This window comes from Bos javanicus, chromosome 5 (genome assembly GCF_032452875.1).
Source record: "Bos javanicus breed banteng chromosome 5, ARS-OSU_banteng_1.0, whole genome shotgun sequence".
Lineage (NCBI taxonomy): Eukaryota > Metazoa > Chordata > Mammalia > Artiodactyla > Bovidae > Bos > Bos javanicus.
This window is the reverse complement of record NC_083872.1, coordinates 75383912-75402362: the sequence shown is the minus strand read 5'-3', so window position 1 is coordinate 75402362 and position 18451 is coordinate 75383912. Positions and strand designations below refer to the sequence as shown.

General features: G+C 51.4%; 1 protein-coding gene across 1 annotated transcript in view; it reads left to right on the top strand.

Annotated features, from left to right (window-relative positions):
• The first annotated feature begins 601 nt into the window (after positions 1-601).
• Positions 602-18451, top strand: part of MYH9 (myosin heavy chain 9) — an 86159-nt gene continuing 68309 nt past the window's right edge. The window contains exon 1 of the mRNA XM_061417352.1: positions 602-812. The gene's annotated coding sequence lies outside the window, so the exon portion shown is untranslated. The remainder of the gene's footprint in view (positions 813-18451) is intronic.

Below are 18451 nucleotides of genomic sequence, written 5' to 3'. Positions count from 1 at the left end.
ACTCCAAAGACAGGGTCAAAAATGGAACTCAGGGCGCCCACCAGGGATCCGGGACTTGAGTCCAGGTCCGCCCCCACAGGCCATCTGCATTGTAAAATAGCACTTTTCCCATATATGGTACTTAATATCTGTTCTGGTATCAACAGAATGACATGGGTCAGAGAAAACAGCTCGCGGGGCGGAGTGTCAGCAGCCCGGACTTTCCCAGTCGGCTCCCGCCGGGCCTCGCCCGAAATCAGGCAATGCACCAAAATCCCTGCCGGGAGTCCGCCGAGACTCTACTCCTCCTGGTTGGATTCTCTCTGTGTCAATCCTTCTCCTGGAACCTGGCGGTTCGTTGCGCCCGCCCTAGGGGGCGGGGCTCCCGCCTAAGAAGAGCGGGGGGAAGGTGGAGGGGGTGGAGATGGGGGCGGATGGGGAGAACGTATTCCCACCCTTCTGGGCCTATAGGCTCCACCCACTGCCTTTCCACAGGTCAAGCTGTCTGTTCATCATGACCAGCAGCTGGTTGGAGTGGGTGAGACAGCTCAGGGGCGGGCTCGTCTCTTCAGGCTCCGCCCCGCAGCCGGCGCTGGGCTCGGAGTGGGCGCGCTCTGAGAGGGGCGGGGCGGCAGGGCGGCGAGGAGCAGCGCAGGGTGCGGTGAGGCGCGCAGATCCTAGCTGTTCCTGGGCAGGGCACTGAAGGCTGAGCGAGGCTGACCTGCTGCAGCTCCCGCCTCGCGCGCTCGCCCCACCCCGCCGTCGCCCGAAGCGCTCGAGGAAGCCCTCTCGGGAGAAGCAGCGCCTGTTCCCCGGGGCAGATCCAGGTTCAGGTGAGCGAGCCCCACCGGCGGGTCCCGCCCCGAGCGGGCGAGCGGGGGTGGCGGGTACCGGACGCGCGGAGTCTGGGTGAGCTGGGCGATGAGTGGTTCTCGGCCTCCGCGCGGCCGGCGACCAGGCATGGGCGGGGGAGAGCGGGCTGGGCACCCTTCACAGAGGGGCCCCGGGACTCCCGCGCGGATGCTCGGTGAAGACGCCGACGGAAGCGAGACCTGGGAGCCGAGGAAGGCTTGGGGCCGGGCACTTCCCGGAAACCCTCCGTACCCACTCCCTGCCCTCCCGCCGGCACACTCCGCAGCCCGGGCACCCGGGAGCCTCGACCTCCCCCTGCTGCCGGGGCACGCGCCCCGCCTTCGCCTCGCCCAGTGCCCAAGTTGGGCAAACTTTTTAACCCCTTCTGGGCAGCCTCTGTCCCTTGGACCCAGCCGCTTGGGCGAGGTTCAGATGGGGGGCTCGGGGCGGCGGCTCCTTGGGAAGTTTCCGGGCGTTTTCGAAACGGAGGTAGCGGGCACCAGGGACCGTTTGGCAGCTGTCAGGGCGTCCTCCTGAGTCAGAATCGGACAGTCCTGCAGCAGACATTGCTCTTGGCCCGGTTTCCGCCCTCGGCTCCCGACTTCCTCATTCGCCCGGGTGCGATCGGCTGGGCGGAGGAGGGGGACCGGGAGAGGTGCGGCTGGGTGCTTGGGAAAGGGGACCCGGCGGGGATCCCGGCTTGAGGCAGGAAAGACTTTCCCCTCCCTCACAGATCCGCATCCTTTGACTTTTGGCCTCTGCTTCCTGGGAGTGGAAGGCCGGGTAAGGCCCGCACCAATCTCCGCGACCCCTGCGCGCACCTGATTCCAGCGCACCTGCGGACCGCCCCGGCAGGGTGGGGGCGGGGAGAGCTGGGCTCTGCTCCTAGAGGATCCAGCCTGGGCTATTGTATCGTGCCCTTTTGGGCCAGATCCAGGGTTTTCTACTTACCCCGCCACCCCCCCCCCCCCCAAATGTCTCTGTTCAGGATCCTGATCTCCTGCTGTCCGGGGCCACGCCCAGGGCAGGACTGCACCCCCCCACCCTCCTACGCCTCCCCACCACCCCCCACCGCGCCCCCAAGAGCCCAAGTGTCTCAGAAACGGAGTGTCTTCCTGGACCAGGTTGCAGATTGTCTTGAGGTGGGGGCAGGGTGAGCGCCCGGGCTGCTATCTGTGGCCCCACCCAGCCGGTGTGGGGAAAAGGTTCCCGGGAAGTCCCAGGTCCTAGGCACTGGCGGATCTCTCTCCGCTGGGCAGTTGAGGGACCCAGCCACTTCTGGGTTCACTGCACCCTTTCCTGGGCTTAACAGGATTGCAAAGTAACTGTTGAGTAACTGTTGAACGGGAAGAACCTGAGCGCCTTACTGCAACACTGTGGCCATTTCTGAGTGCTGTCTGAGCCTGTAACCTCACCGGGTGGTTTATTCCCTTTATGGTAAGGAGGGAGGCTGGTTTAAGGCCTATTTAGACAGTCACTTGATTAATATTAGTCAATTTATATACAAGGCTGCTGGGAGTGGGGGGAGGGTACACAGATGTGTAATTGAGCAAATATTTAACTGGCTCCTCTGTGCCAGAGATTCTGCCAGGTGGTGGGGGGTGTGAGGTTGAGTAAGACCTGGCCTGTGCCCTAGGGCATTTAGGGGAGAGCCAAGACAAATCCGTAGATGACTCTAAGGTGAGGCGAAGATGACAGAGACCCTAGAAGGGTGCTGTGAGTCATGGGATTGGGAGAAGGGAGCCAGCCCTCCCTTCTCCTCTGGCCTATGGGAGTTTACAGTCCTCAGGGGGAAATAGTGGCCCAATGACTGAGATACAGAAGCTGCCTGTGATGAGTGTCTCAAACAGGCCTCAGACAAAGGACTCGAGGAATTCTGAGAGGGGCCACTTCTGTCTGGGATGAGAAAGGAAGCTGCCTCGAGGAAGGAGGACATGGCAGGTTTGCCAAACCGAGGCAAGCATTCAGTGTTGGAAAGTGAGGACTCATTTATGATAATTGAGGTGTAATTAAAAACGTCAAGAGATTGCTCAGTGTAATTTGAGAGCCGCTGTGCCCCCCAGATGGCTGCAGGGTGACACTAAAAAAGCTCTGTTCTTCAGATTCAGCAAGTCCTGGCAGTGCCCATGGCAGATCCAGGTGCTTGGATTGGCAGGCAGTGTTTGGGGAAGGGCAACCCCCAGAGGTGCGTTCTGTGGGGCTCCTTGTCTGAAGGGCAGGTGAGGGTAGAGGAAAAGAGAGGGGCAGGGCTTTCTGACATTTATTTTTTATTTTTAAACTTTTAACCTAAGGGGTTGGAGATGGGACAACTTCCCTCTCACTGGATGAAGGACGCATGTTAATCACAGCCTGCCTCTTGCCCGTTCTTGCTCCAGAAAAAAACAAAACACGGATCTGTTAGCTTTTTAAAAGGAGAAAAGCACACTTAAAAATTGCTGCATTGTTGTGTCGCCTGGTGGAGGGTATTGCTAGAAGCCAGGCTAACTGTGCTTTCTTCACTTCCTCTTCTAGCTAATCCTTCCATAAAGTACTTAAGACAGCCCTTACCAGCTTGACATCTTTATTTCAAAAGGAGAGGAGGGGTTGGCTGTTGTTCTCCTCTGAGCCTGGCCCTACCCTTCTCTTGGTGGGGGGGTGGGGAGAGGGGTGGAGAGAAACCCCAGGCAAAGGAAAAAAAGAAAAAACAAAAATCCAGGCCTTGACAGCTTCCTCCCAAGCATCATGTTCCAAAAATATTTAGAATAACAAAATCTGTGTGTCGTCTTAATTAAACAAACGTCCTAATTTGCTGAGCATAAAACAGCATCTCTGCCCACAGGGGCAGGAAGTACATTTTCCCTTTGTGCAGCCCCAGAGAGTCACTGCCTCTTGGCTTTAACCCTTGGTGTGCTGAGCCCCTGGGCTTAAGCCCTCCTGTGACAACGGAGTGGAACCCCGGCTGCCCCCTGGGAAGCAGTAGGCTTGTGACTTAATGGGATCTGGTTCTTCATTAGAGCTGGGAAGAGTGGAGTCCTGAGTTTTGGCACTAGACAGTGTTCAGATCCTGACCCTGCCACTTAGGACTGTAGGCAAGTCACTTAACCCCCCAAGCCTCAGTGTCCTTATCTGTAATACAGGAGTCATGATATCCATCCTACGGGGTTAGATGTGAGAACTAAAAGAAATTAAGTATGTAAAGGGCCTGATACATAGTGACTGTGTATATTTTTAAGAAAATATATGTGATCAGTCTTCATTCCCTGGGTTGTCAGGTAAGGAGACAGGATAGGAAGGGTGGATGGTTCTCCTGGCTCCTAGCTCAATGCTCTTTCTGCTTCTAAAAATGATGTTCTCTGTGTGTGTGTGTGTGTGTGTGTGTGTGTGTGTTTGCTCATGGACCACAAAGCCTGAGTGGTAAAAACACAGGTGGTTCTGGGGCCCATCTGCTGATGCTCTTGGATGCTCTTGGTGATGAGCTTGTGCTCATTAGCCTTGTTGCAGGGCCCCGGCTCAGGCAGAAGATACACAAACTCACTGCGTTTTAGTTCTCAGACACAGCTTCCGTGGTCTAGGGAGAGCTAAGGGGTGACATGGAGGTACACTGGACTTAGTGTCTGGAGGCCTGGCTTCTGGGTCTGGCCCTGGTTGGGGGTACATTTGATTTTGCTAGAAGGCGCGTACTGCTTCACAGAGACACCATGCCAGTTTATGTGTCTGCCAGTTATACCCAAGAGTGCTTGGGAAATTGAGACATGCAGGAATTTAAATTTCTCCATAATGCCCCAGTTTCTTAGGTGCCCTCATGCCCTACTGATGGGGTCTAAGTTGTAACAACTCTCTTTATAGAAGGTAGTTGGGCAATATCTGTCAAAGCATAGTCCTTCTGACTGATTTCTAGGAACTCACCAGCAGATAAACTCAAACATGCAAAAGGAAATGTCCAAGGATATTCTTTGTAGCATTGTCTAGAGAAAGACAGGAAATAAGCTAACTGCCCATTAAGAAGGTCAAATAAATCATGGTACAGCTGCACAGTGGGAATTCTTGAAGCCTTTAAAAAAATCGAGACTGACCTATAGGTACTGATTGGGCATGCTCTCCAAGAAATATTTTAAGTGAATAAAACTTGATACAAAGTGGGATACGTATTGCTCCCTCCTGTGCGAATCATGGTATGATGCCTCTGCTCTGTGCATGGATAGCTACAGAAACCCAAGTAACAGTGGTTGCCTCTAGAAAGGGCCCAGGAAGCCAGAGCCTGGGGTGAGCTTGAGCATTGCTTTTTCCACTAAATGCCTTTTTACATGTGTTGACTACTTAAATAGTCAGAAATTGAAAATTTTGTTAGTTTTATTAACAACAAAAATATGTGGTTGGCTGGCCAGTCTTGGGGGTCTCTGTTTTTAAAATGCATTGCTTGAGATCTCAGATTGCATACTGAGTGCCTGCCACGTGCAGGGGAAGAGGAAGGGTCTTAAAAATGGACTGAATTGCTCTGTGGTTGGAACATTTTGGGGCCTGCTTTCTTCTCCATGATGTCATATTATCACCAGAGTAACCCCTTTAAACAAATGTCTACTCTGATCCTTTCCCTTGGTTTCTGGAAAATGGTAGATGCTTTGATTGCCTTTTCTCTGCTGTATAAGAAAAGGAAGCCCGCGGGACGTGTCTGGAATGTATTCTAGGAAGCCCTTTTGCCAGTTTTCCCACAATCCCCCTGGCTCCACGCTGTCCACTTGTCCTTTCCTGGGGAGCCCATCCTGACCAGGAGGCCAGACCAGACCTTTATTCTCTTGGGTCTTCCTCATTTGTAAACTTGGGGTCATTGCAACCCACCCTATCTCCAGTTGTCCCTCAGAGATCTGGCCTATGGTTTTTATGTATTAATAACATTGGAAAAGCCCAAATTCTCAAGAAAATGTGATCAGAGGGGGGTTTTGAATTGGAGAGCCCCGCTAGCCTTCTCAAGGAGGACTGCCATAGCCTTGCACAGTGTGGGCCCCAGAGAAGACTCAGGCTCAGCTCACTCCTGAGCTGGCTCTTTTCTGTAGCACAGCTGGTTAAGACCCCTTTAGGGTCACAGGCAGGCCTGTGTCCCTGCCAGGCAGCTCTAGGCCTCTTGAAAGGTGATGTGAGTCACACATGAGTATGCACAATGAGCCTGGGTCTAAAATGGGCCTGCCACCCCATGGGCCGGTGGTTTGAAGGCGGGATGCCAGCCTGTATCTACCCCTTTCTGTCTGCCCCCACCTGCCCCTCAGGCTTTGATGGCACTGGATATTTGGGGAGCAGGCGGGGAGCTGCCCCCTTGTGTCTGATGCAGGTCTCTTTAAAAAGTAACTGAGTCAGGCTGGCTGCTGTCAGAAAGCCTCAGGCCCCGAGGTGATTTCAGCACCCGGGGTGGACACAGCACACCCAGGCCTGGGTAGGTGGGCGCAGAAAAGGCTCCTGGCCAACCTTTGGCTGAGGGCCAGGCCATCTAGGGAGTTCTCACGACAGTGCCCTCAGCAGCTGTCTTCATCTGCAGCCCTGGGTGGGGAAGCCTTCCTCTGTGGCTAGAGAGACCCTTGCAGGGTCTTCTGGAAGTTGCCACTGAAAGGTGTGGCTTCCTTCCTGGGCAGGTGGGGCTGCAGCCTGCAGGGAAGTTGAAGTGCTCTTGAGCTTCCCCTCCCCTCCCTCTCGAAGGTCACTTCCTTGATGCCTCTCAGGGTGCCTCTCACTTCCTTGGTGCCTCTTGGTCCTTATGGTTCTTACCCTGCTGCCCAGAGGAACAGGGGCCTCTGTGAGGCGAGTCCCTCTCTTACCTCCATGGATGTTATTTTGGAAACTTCCATCTCATGTTTCCTTTTTCTTTCATTTAACTCTAATTCTGAATGATGCCTGGCTTAAAAGAAAAATAAACAGGGACTTCCCTGACGGTCCAGTGGTCCAGACTGCCACTGCAGGGGGCACAGTTTCCATCCCTGATCCAGCAACTAAGATCCCATACGCCAAAAAAAAAAAAGAGAGAGAAATTGTACAGTAGCAACAGTACAATCCTCCCTACTGAATTTACTTAGGATCGTAGAGTGTCTGAGATGGAAGGGATCCTGTGTGTATGTGCTCAGTTGCATAGTCGTGTCTGACTCTGCGACCCCATGGACCATAGCCCGCCAGGCTCCTCTGTCCATGGGATTTTCCAGGCAAGAATACTGGAGGGGTTTGCCATTTCCTTCTCCAGGGGATCTTCCCCAGCCAGGGACCGAACCTGTGTTTCCTGCATTGGCAGGCAAATTCTTTACCACTGAGCCCGCTGGGAAGCTCAGAAGGGATCTTAGGGATATTGTAATTTTCACTCCTCCCACCGCTCCCCCCGCCCCCGCCCCCCATGAGAGGGTCGAGTCAAACTCATTCTGAGTTGGTAGAAAGCTCTGGCCCCTGGTTTCCCTCAAACCCAGTGCCTTTCAGAATCACATGGCCTCATTTAAAAGTGTTTCTGAGCTGTTATCATGCCTTTCCTCGCCTTAACACACTGTTCAGCCCAGCAACACGTACTTAGCTCCTTTCATCTTTGCTTAAGTCTGTTCTTCCACACCCTTAATCGTTTTCTTTTGGGGGCTGGGAGGGTGGAGGGGCCCAAGAGTTAAGAAATGGGGTGGGAAGTGGTTTGAGTTTCTCTGAACTTCTTCCAGTTGGACAGTTCGACTTGGGCTGGAAGTTCCTGCGGCTCAAAAATCAATATTTCACATGGGGCAGCGCCAGGCGGCGGGTGGGCCACTCAGAGCCACATCGGCTTTCCACTGCCCTGCAGCTAGTCCTGGTTTCTAGTAATTTTAAGTCACTTAAGGTCTTGGGTGATTGATTAGTTGTATTTTCTATACAAAACCCATGTAGAGGGAACCACACAAGGGCTTTGGGCTCTGGCAGAGCTGGGACCAGCCCCCTGCCTTTGCTCCTGCTAACTGTTAGGCTGGAGTCTCGGCTTCCTCACTGGCCACGTGGAGATGCTTCTTTCATAGGCTTGTTGTAACTTGCATAGAAACACACACCAAGTGGCTTAGTTCTTGTCCTCCTCTTCCTCCCCTTTTCAGGTTGTCACCAACATCCTCTGTCTTTGGGTGGTAGGAGATGTATGTTCAGGTTTTAAAGATTTTAAATTAAGCCTGTCCCTTAATGATAAGGTATGGTGAGATGACTGAGGAACCTGTGGGAAGATTCCTTGAGCTTGGAGACTGAGGTTTTCTAAGCCTATGACCTTTGCTTTCTTCTTCCCAGATCACACAGTTCAGCTGGTGACGCACATCTGAACCGGTTTAAGCATTTCAAAAAAAGCTGTTACAAGGCTGCCAAGGCACCTTTATTTCGAGTTGTCTGGTGTTCAAAAGCCACCGAGTTTCCTGTGTTTTGCATAAGGCCCTGGGCTGGAGAAGGCAGCTTCCTGTCTGATAAACATAAAGAGGCGTTTGGAACCATTTGGGTGACTTAATCTAACTGGGCTGAAATGGGGGCAAAGGCTGAACTGGGAGGTCAGAAGTAGGGTCTTGTTTCATCTCTTTATCCCCAAGTCCTCACCAGCACCCTGCATGGACTTGATCCCTTGTCCTTCTTGCATGAGTGGAGTTCAAGTCCCACTGGTACTTAGCTGTAAGCTTGGGATGTGAAGGCCTGGGCAGCTGAAGCTCAGAATGCCACTTAGTGATCTCTCTGTCTCACAAAAGGCGGGTGCTCAGTACTTATCTGAAAATTCCTGGGATAGGAGAGTTGGTAGCAGGGAGCTCTTTTTCTTTTTTTCGTGTTGCAGAGAGCTTTTTTAAAACTTTTGTCTATTTTTTAATATTGAAGAGTCAGCTATTGGGTATTGATCCCAAATTTCTTGGCCAAGTCAATCATCAAAGGACTCCTTCCTGCTGCATGACCTGCCCTGTGCTGGACCTGCTGGGCTTTAGTGGGAACAAGGGCAGAGAGCATGCCTCTAGCTCAGGAGCCTGACTCTCTACTAGGGAGTTGGGACACAGGGACAGAAACCTGGGACACGAGGCGGCTTGTGTCATCTTGAGCTTCCTGGAGGCTAGAATTGCCTGGTGGGTAGGAGGGAAAATGGGGAAGGAAGGAAGGAGCTCTGGTGGGAGGGCGCTGGCTGGGAATCACGATGTCTGGGCTGAAGTCCCAGCTTTACTAATAATAGTAATAAGACTAAAGTTTTATTGACCACTTGTTATGTACCAGGTACTGTGTTAGTGTTTTTACATGATTCTCTTATTTAATTCTTCCCTCATTTCTGGGAGGTAGGAAGTTTGCCCCCATTTTACAGATGAGGAGACTGAGCCTGATTCACACTCCTATGCTCTGACCCCTGTGTGACCTTGCAGATGCCCTTCACTCCTGGGCTTGCCTGTTACTTGACAGTGAGGGGTTGGACTGGTTCCCAAGCCTCCTCCCTCACCTGTGGCCAAGAACTGATGAGAGGAGCAGAACTTTTGGAGCTGCAGCAGAACCAGGCTCCTCATCCGTAGTGCAGTTGGCTGCTTGGAGCGAGGTTGATAGTGTTGCCTTGGCTACTGACTTTACCTTTAACCTCAACCGGCCATTTTTCAAGTGTTTGTGGAGAGCCCCGGCTGCTGTGCCTGCCTGCCATTGGAGGGGCCCTGGCTGGTCACTGGGGAGCCTGCCACCATCTCCATAGTGGGTGCTTCTTGTGTCCACTTGCAGAGTGCATTCCTTCCTGCTTCATGTGTCTGTCTGTCTACTCATTTGGTAACGACTCAGAGCTTTACATGGAGAAGGAAATGGCAACCCACTCCAGTATTCTAGGCTGGAGAATCCCATGGACGGAGGAGCCTGGGGGCTACAGTCCACGGGGTCGAAAAGAGTCGGACACGACTGAGCGACTTCACTCATTCACTCACTCACTCAGAGCTTTACAGTGTGTGCTGGGTGCTTGACTGGGCTCTGGAAATAAGGAGGGGAAGGAATCAGGGACTCTTGTTTCCAGGAGCTCTTAGTGTCCCACTAGAATGCTGCGGGCCCAGGGGGATCTGAGAAAGCTTCCTGGAGAAGGCGGCATCTGAGCTGGTTTGCAAGGTGGGGACATGGCACAGCATGTCCAGGGAACAGGGCTGGGAGCTTGTTCAGTTGCTCAGACTTCAGCGGAGCTTTGTACAAGGGTGATTCAGGTCGCCAAGGCCCTCTGAGTCACTCTGGGCTAGTAAGAGATTTCCTTTCCTCATAAGTGGCTCTGGGCCCCAGCCCCATCTCGAAGCCCCTAAAGCAGCCCAGATGGCTCAATAAGGCTTGTTCCCCTGTGCTATTTCCTGGGAAATGTGGGGGTACAGGATTCCACTCCCAGGGCCTTAACCTCAGGATGCCTGCTGGGAATTCTGCCTGTGCTCTCTGGTTATGTGGTCAGCCAGCTGAAGGACTTGGGATGAGATTTTTTTCATGGAGTGTTGAGAGAGACATAATTGTTACTGAAATCAGTTTCTTTTTTAAAGGAAAAGAAAAGGGGATGGAGGTTTGTTTATAGCGCAAATAATGTAACAGCAAAACTATCAAGAAACAAATTTGCCTCTCACCCTATCCACCCTTTGCATTTTTCTAGGTTTCCTGTCCATAGACATGCATACTTTGCAAAATTAAATACTAAAATTAAATATTAAATTAGATATTGTCGTGTGTTCTAACTTACTCAGTGCTGTAATATAAAGTTTCCTATGTTGCAACAGGCTCCACAATTATTATTTTAATGGCTATGTTATGGTCCACTGTGGGAAAGAACCATTACAGACTTTGCCAGAAAGTTCCATGGGTTTTATTGAGTCTCTTGGAAATTCATTAATTCAATAAATGTATCCTGAGCATCTGTTTTAGGAAAGAAACTCCTGGATGCCTAGGATGAGACATTCCAGGCCCTGCCCTCAAGGGGCTCACAGTCTATGCCCAGGAAAGAATCACTTCACTTGGCTGTTATGGGTTGTGATAGGGGTGAGTGTGGAAGAAAGTGGCTGCTTAGACGCCTAGGTTGAGTTGGTGAAAAACAGGTAAAACCACTTTGTCATCAGTGATGAGAAAGCACAGGAACTTGGACTTGGGAGAGCTTTCTGGGCTCACTGGAGGAATATCTTCATGTCTCCCCCACTCCCTGAGTGGTTCATACAGGTCTGGGCCAGAAGACACATGGGGAGTTGGGCTGGGATGGGGAGGAGTGAGGGACAGAGCCTCCAAGGGACCTTGTCAACGGAGAGGCTGGGGAACTAGCCCCTGGCGTTCCGGAGGGAGGCCCCTTGGTGACCACGAGTGGCAAGCAGCTGAGGGTGGGGGCAGTGTGGGTGGGGTGGGATGTCCGTGAACTGTCCAAAGCCAGGCAGGCCACCTGGGGAAGGAACCAGTTGCAGCAGCAAGTTGCAGCAGTGTAGTTTTGTTGTAAAGAGGAAGTTTCAGAATCCCAGTGGCTGCTTGTGAGCAGGAAGATGTTTACAACTGTGAAGGAGCTATTTGGGGCTCCGTGCAAGCAGAAAAGATGGGTGGTCAAGGGCCTGGAAACTGGAATGCTGTGTCTTTGCTCTGGCATTCTCTTTCATTCCAGATAAATGACTCCCTTGCTGCCATTTCTTCACTCTTTCCATCTCTTTGCTGTCCTGGTACCCCCTAGCCCCAGCTCCCAGCTCAGGGGACCAACTTGGCAGGAATTCTGCTATCTTCCTGCTGCTGCTGCTAAGTTGCTTCAGTTGTGTCCGACTCTGTGCGACCCCATAGACGGCAGCCCACCAGGCTCCGCCATCCCTGGGATTCTCCAGGCAAGAACAGCAAAGATCCTCCTGCCCGGAGTGAGAATGCCAGGGTGCAACGTGGTCACTTGGACACTTCTGTGGTCCTGTTTCAGGTTTTGCCAACCTCACCATTTCCCCACTCCAGGCTGTTGTGGGGTTTTGGATCAGTACCAGGTCTGCAGGGTTGAGGTTTGAGTAGAAGAGCTCTGTCGTGGTCCTCAATTCCCTCCCTCCCCGCCCCCCTCCGCCCACCATTAAATACACACTTAAAAAACCAAAAACAAACTCTAAACCTAACCTAACGTTATTTTTTACATATTGACTTAAAATTACTAATAAGAACAACACGTTAGCCGGGAATTTCAGCACTTAATAGATGATGATGTTCCCTAGTGGCTGAGATGAGGTCTGTTGTGTATCTTTTTTACATCTCCTGTCACCTTGTTTATACTACTGTTTGGTGGTGATTATAGGCTAGAGATTATCTTTGGATTTATACTATTTAAAATTATTTACCGGCTTTTATATTGGAGGAGGAGAGATGGGTACAGGAATAGAGAATTGGATAAAGCAGAAGGCAGCAGTGGGGCATGGGGAAGGGAGTGGGTGACTCTAGAAGCAGCAGCTGGGTTTAAATCCCATTTTCACTCAGTTTATTTATTCATTAAATATGTATCAAATGCTGGCTGTGTGCTGGAGACTGTTTCGGTTCTGTGGATACATGATTGGATAGAAGAAACTGAAGCCTGCCTTTGACATTCCAGTGGGGAAAAGCAGATGGCAGCCAGACAGACAGGCTCACTGTGGCAGGTCATTATGCTATGGAGAAGGATAATCAGGTGAAGGCTTGTAGGAAGAATCACAGACCAGGCCACTTAAACAACAGAAATTTACTTCTCACAGTTCCAGAGGCTGTAAGGTCAAGATCAAAGTACCCGTAGGGTTGGTTTCCACTGAGGTCTCTGTCCTTGGCTTGCAGTCAGCCGCCCTCATCCCTGCTGTGTTGCTGTGTCTGAACCTCCTCCTCCTCTTAGGACACTAGTCAGATTGGATTAGGGCCCACTCTTACTGTCTCCTTTTCACCTAATATGTCTTTAAAGACCCTCTCTCCAAATGCAGGACATTCTGAGGTCCTGGGGCTTAAGGCTGCAGCAGGTGAATTTGCGGGGAGGGCATGGAACAGCCCATGAGAGGAGAGAAGGGAGTGGGAGTGTGTGTGTCGGAGGAGGCCTCTCTAACTAGGGACCCACTGATGGACACTCAGTTGTTTCTTTAACTGCTGTGAACCCCAGTTTGCTCATCTGTAAAATCTGGGTAATACTGATGAACCTGTCTCTTGGTGCCTTCGGGCAGCTAAAGTGTGGAAGGCCCTCTGTGCGCTGATTTGGGGGGACCCCAGTAAATGTGTCCCCATACCTTCTCCTGCCTTCCCTTTTCCTTCTGTCTGCTTTCATCCTCTCCAATGAGTGCCACTCATTGTCATCAAAGTGCTTCAGTAACTGGACCCATGGAATGGACCGGGGATGGACCAGTTTCTAGGTCTCTTTGCCTTTCTTATAAGAGTGATGGCACACCGCCCCCGCCCCTTCTCCTGGACCAAGTGTTCTTGGAGATGGCCTCCCCTCTGATGAGCCATAAACACCGCTTTTATGTGAGGAAGGGGAAAGGCTTGTGGCAAACTGGTGCAGAACTATAAATCTAGAGTCCCAGCTGCCGTCCGAAGTGTCGGATGGCTGCCTGGAGAGCTTCCCTTGCTCTGGCAGTTCCCCTGCCTTCCCGCGCTGGTCTCCGTCTTAGCCCTTCTTGACTATACTTGCTGGTGTCCCTGCCTCTGTTAGAAGAGTTGCCACTGGGACCCTTAGCACTGCACGTGGCCCATGATAAGCACTTAGTACTTGCCCAAGAAACAGCTGGATGTCTTTCATTTTGTCCATTTTTAACAAGCCAGTTTTCATCTATTTTTTAAAAAGGTATTTATTTTATTTATTATTTATTTGTTTGGTTGTGCTGGGTCTTAGTGGCAGCATGTTGGATCTAGTTTCCCAACTAGGGATCAAACTCAGGCTCCCTGAGTTGGGAATGTGAACCAATTCTACTGGACCACCAGGGAAGCCCCAAGTCTTTTTTTTAATCACTATGAAGGTTGAAGTCACACTCAGGTTGCAATAACCTGAAGTCTCCTAATCCCACCAAAGTGATAGTATTAATGGTCCCATTTTGCTGTTGTTCAGTTGCTCAGTCGTGTCCAACTCTTTGTGACCGCACGGACTGCAGCACACCCGGCGCCCCTGTCCTTGACCATCTCCCGGAGCTTGCTCAAACTCCTGTCCATTGAGTTGGTGATGCCATCCAACCATCTCATCCTCTGTCATCCCCTTCTCCTCTTGCCTTCAGTCTTTCCCAGCAACAGGGTCTTGTCTAATGAGTCACCTCTTCCAAAGTATTGGAGCTTCAGCTTCAGCATCAGTCCTCCCAATTAATATTCAGGATTGATCTCCTTTAGGACTGACTGGTTTGATCTCCTTGCAGTCCAAGGGACTCTCAAGAGTCTTCTCTAGCACCACAGTTCAAAAGCATCAATTCTTTGACATTCAGCCTTCTTTATGGTCTAACTCTCACATCCATACATGACTAAGGGACTCTCAAGAGTCTTCTCTAGCACCACAGTTCAAAAGCATCAATTCTTTGACATTCAGCCTTCTTTATGGTCTAACTCTCACATCCATACATGACTACTGGAAAAAACATAGCTTTCACTAGATGGACAATGTCAATTTGTTGACAATGTCTTTGCTTTTTAATCTGCTGTCTAGGTTTTGTCATAGCTTCCAAGGAGCAAGTGTCTTTTAATTTAATGGCTGCAGTCACCATCTACAGTGATTTTTGGAGCCCAAGAAAATAAAGTCTGTCACTGTTTCCATTATTTCCCCATCTATTTGCCATGAAGTGATGGGACCTGATGCCATGATCTTAGTTTTTGAATGTTGAGTTTCAAGCCAACTTTTTCACTCTCCTCTTAGTTCCTCTTCGCTTTCTGCCATAAGGGTATTGTCATCTGCATAACTGAGGTTATTGTTGTCATTTTAGAGCTGGGGAAATTGAGGCTCAGAGAAGCTAAGTGCCTTGACGGAGGTAGCAGGTGAGAGATCCCAAGTCCTCTCCCTGCTCCTCTAATTTTCAGGCCAATCATTTTCTATATCTGCTTCCATTGCCTTTTCTGCCCTGTTGTCCTACTCGACCCTGTAAGTGTTTGTGAAGCTAGGGGCTTGTAGACTTTCAGGCTTTTGTATACAGTGGCTGTCGGCCTGGTGACTCTCTGGCTTCTGGTGTCAGGTGTAAAGAACAACCACCTCTGCTCCGTCTAAGATAGGGCAGTGGGCAGCAGGTTGGGGTGGATGGCCAGTGTGTGACCTGGGCACAGCCTGGCTTCTGTATGGATCCATAGCTGCTTCCCCCTCAGCCTTCCAGCACCGCTACCACCTCCTAGCTATCTCCTGGCCACCTCCGAGCCCATCAGCCTGCTATTCTCAGCCTGCCTTCTGCCCAGAGCTGGGCCTGCCACCCACCAACCGTCTCCTGTGCTTGCCAGGGTGAGGAGGAGGTAGCTGCGGCTTGCCAAGTGCTCATGAAGAATGCCTCATCATGGGATTAATTACTGGCCGCCGAGCATGGTGGAATTCATCAGGCCTTATCCTCGTTGTGGCTTCACACCTCCAACCTTCTTCCTGCACACCTGAGACAGATCCATGTGTTAGAGGCTGAAAAATGGTGACTCTCTTCCCCTTTAAAGCAAGTTGCAGGCTTTAATTATCCTTAGGTTGAAATGGCAGAGAGCCCCCCACTCCCTACACCCCCACCTCCACCCCCGCCCGCCTGCCTGCCTTTCTGGCTTTCAGACAAGAATCTGAAGAATGTGATACTCCGTTTTGGACCTGAGCAAGGATCAGGGATCAGGGGCTGGAGCAGGATTCTAGGCCTTTCCGGGGCTTTAGCAGGCGGCCTTTGTGCTCTTGGACCCGGGACATTCCACACTGGTTGTGTGGTCCTGAGGCGCATTAAATTCTTCCCTCCTCAGTGGGATCCTCCGGGGACAGCTGGGAGGGGCTGGGGGAGAAACCCCCCTCCTAACACACTCAGAGAAATCGGGTTAAAGGAGTTTGCAAGGGGCTGGGCACAGGGGGTCGGTGGCAACCATGAGGACCACGTCTGCCGCTTTGCTTCTGGAGGTTCTGGAGGGCACAGAAGACTGTGGGTCGTCCCACGCTCCCTCCTGTTCCTGACCCATTGCTCACTGCTGGTCACCAAGTCTTCTTACCAACCTTGCTGGCTGGTCCAGGGCACCAACAGCTACTACTCCCTGTGCCCTGGAGCAAGTCACTGAAATCTCCTGGGCTTTGGCTTTGCAAAGCAGGACACTCATGGAACCTGCCTCCAGGTCCGGGTTGTCATGTGTGGTCGTGAGGTCTACCATGAGAAGCACGGTCCTATGCCATGGGCTTTGTGATTCCCATGTACAGACGAAGAAAGGGAGCTGCAGAATGGTGAAATTACGTTCCCAGGATCCCTGGATACGGAGACTCCAGTGGCCACATCCAGGTTGGCCTGAAGTGTCCCACCCTGCGCTGATCCCACAGTGTGTGTGTGTGTGTGTGTGCGCGTGCGTGCGTGCGTGCGTGCACGCGCACACTCACGTCTGCATGGGGGGAGGGGAGGCTCCGCTCTGGGCAGGCTGGGTGACTGAATCTGGCTTCTCCCTAAGGTAGGGGCTGCAGCTAATTCTCTCACCAGCGTTGGCTCCCCTAGGTCCAGCTTGTGGCCCAGGCAAAGCAGTGATTCTCGGCAAGCGGTAAAATAAGCAGCGCCTAGGTTTCTGGTGACGGATGTGGTGGGCTCATCCCTGCGGCCAGCTGCCTGCTCATACCAGCCAGACTTTGAGACACAGATGCTACCACGACCTGTTCTAGGAACTGTTAGTTAATTTTTGTGTAAAGTGTGAAATATGCAGGTTTTATCTTCATCCTGTGCATGGCTCCTATTTGGGTCATTTCCCCTGGAGAGGCTGCAGGCCCTGGAATGCTGCTTGTCCATCCTGGCTTCTCTGGAGAGTGTGACTCTGCCTGCCCTGCAGCCGGTGTGCAGGGCTGGCACATGGCTGGCTCAGTAGAGAACAGGCCCAAGGGATGCAAACAGAAGAGAGACAGTTTGCTGTTCAGTTTTGGATTTTTTGTTTCTGCTGTCCAGAGTGATGAGAGCACCCCAGGGGAGATGGCCTCCTGCCCCCACCATCCCAGGTCCTCCGCTTCCCATGCGGACTCTCACTCTTGGGTCGTCCCGACCACAGCTCTGTTTCCTTGGACCTCTTTTTAACCTTCTGGAGGAAAATGAAGGAAGAAAATCCTTTCAAAGAAGTTCACATTGCCTTGGAGGAGGAGGCCACTCCAATGCCCCTTTGCCTTTGAGCTGGTAACCAGGGGGCTCCTAAAAGTCCCAGGACTGCTTGAGGGTCTCTGTAGATGTACCTCTAAGATGGTACAAAGGGTTCACGGCCTTCAGGCAATTCTCAAAGGAGTCTTTGATGGCTGAAAGTTTTCAGAACCACTGATCTAGAGAGATGGGAACTTTGGGTTTCCTGTTTATAGAATGTGTGTATGTGTATAAACATATGTCTCTGCATATCTGTTTATACACACACACACACACACACACACTCACGCAGGAGGGTCTGCTCACTATGGGATTAGGTGACACTGTCCTAAGATGTAATGTGTGCAGAGCACGTTCCTGGGGCAGTGGCCTTCCTCTCCCATCTGATCTGTATTAAGCCTTTAATATCATAGCACTTCTGGGCATCTCTTCCTTGTGGGGCCAGACCTTGAGCTTTAAGTGGTGAGGTTTTGAATGAAGTGGATTTGATCAGTTGTGGACTCTGCGTACAGAGGAAACTGGGCTCTTTCTTTCTGTCCTTGTGATCTTTCAGCAGGACTCCAGGTCCTCAAAGGACATTTCCTAACCCCCCAGATCCAGTCAGGTCACTTCATCTCCAAGTGTCAGCCTCTTTCTTTTTTAAGGGAAACGGTGGGGAGCAGGGAATGTGGCAGAGGCCTTAGGATACCTGCTATGGCTTTACTGAGGTATGGATCAAAGGATGGGAGTAGCGGGGGACCAACCATCCAACCCATGTCAGGCGACTGGGCTACTACAGCTGCTGTCTTACCTGCCTGAGGTTTGACAGCCCCAGAACCTTGCTTTGGCTTTGGACTTGAACTTCTCCTTGTGAACTTCACTGTGTGATCTTGGGCAAGCTGCTGGCTGAGTCTGAGACTCATCTACCCAGTGAAGGCTGAGTCAGATGGGTGTTTTTCAGGCTATCAACGGAGACTCACTGGTGGGTCCTGAGCTTATTGGTGTGGCAACCAGTAGTCTTAGAAATTAAATAGATTTGAATGGAAAATATCAGAGTGCCTAGGGTGTATACATCATTTTGTGAAACTTTTGTTTGACACTTTTGCATATTTATGATAAAGCTTTTAAATTAATTATTTTCTATTGTGGCTTGAGATTAAAAAAAAAAAATGGCGCCCCCAGGATGAGATGCTCCTTAGGTGGAGGGGCGGTCTTTCAGCGCTGACTTGTGTGGTTCCCACCCATAGGTCTGAGCAGAGCTGAGGTCCCCACCCCCCCACAGCTGAGCGGTAAATGGAGCTCTCAGCAAGATCAAACTCTTTAACTAAAGTTCTTTACAAAATTCTGGGAAATGAGCTGCATTCCTGGGGTGGAATAAATCATGTCAAGTGAGGCGAGGCAGGATGTGACTTCAAACCCCTCCAAGTGGGCTCTGTGAGGGCAGTGCTTGTGACTGACTCATTATGAGCGAGCTCAGCGGCACCGACTCCTTG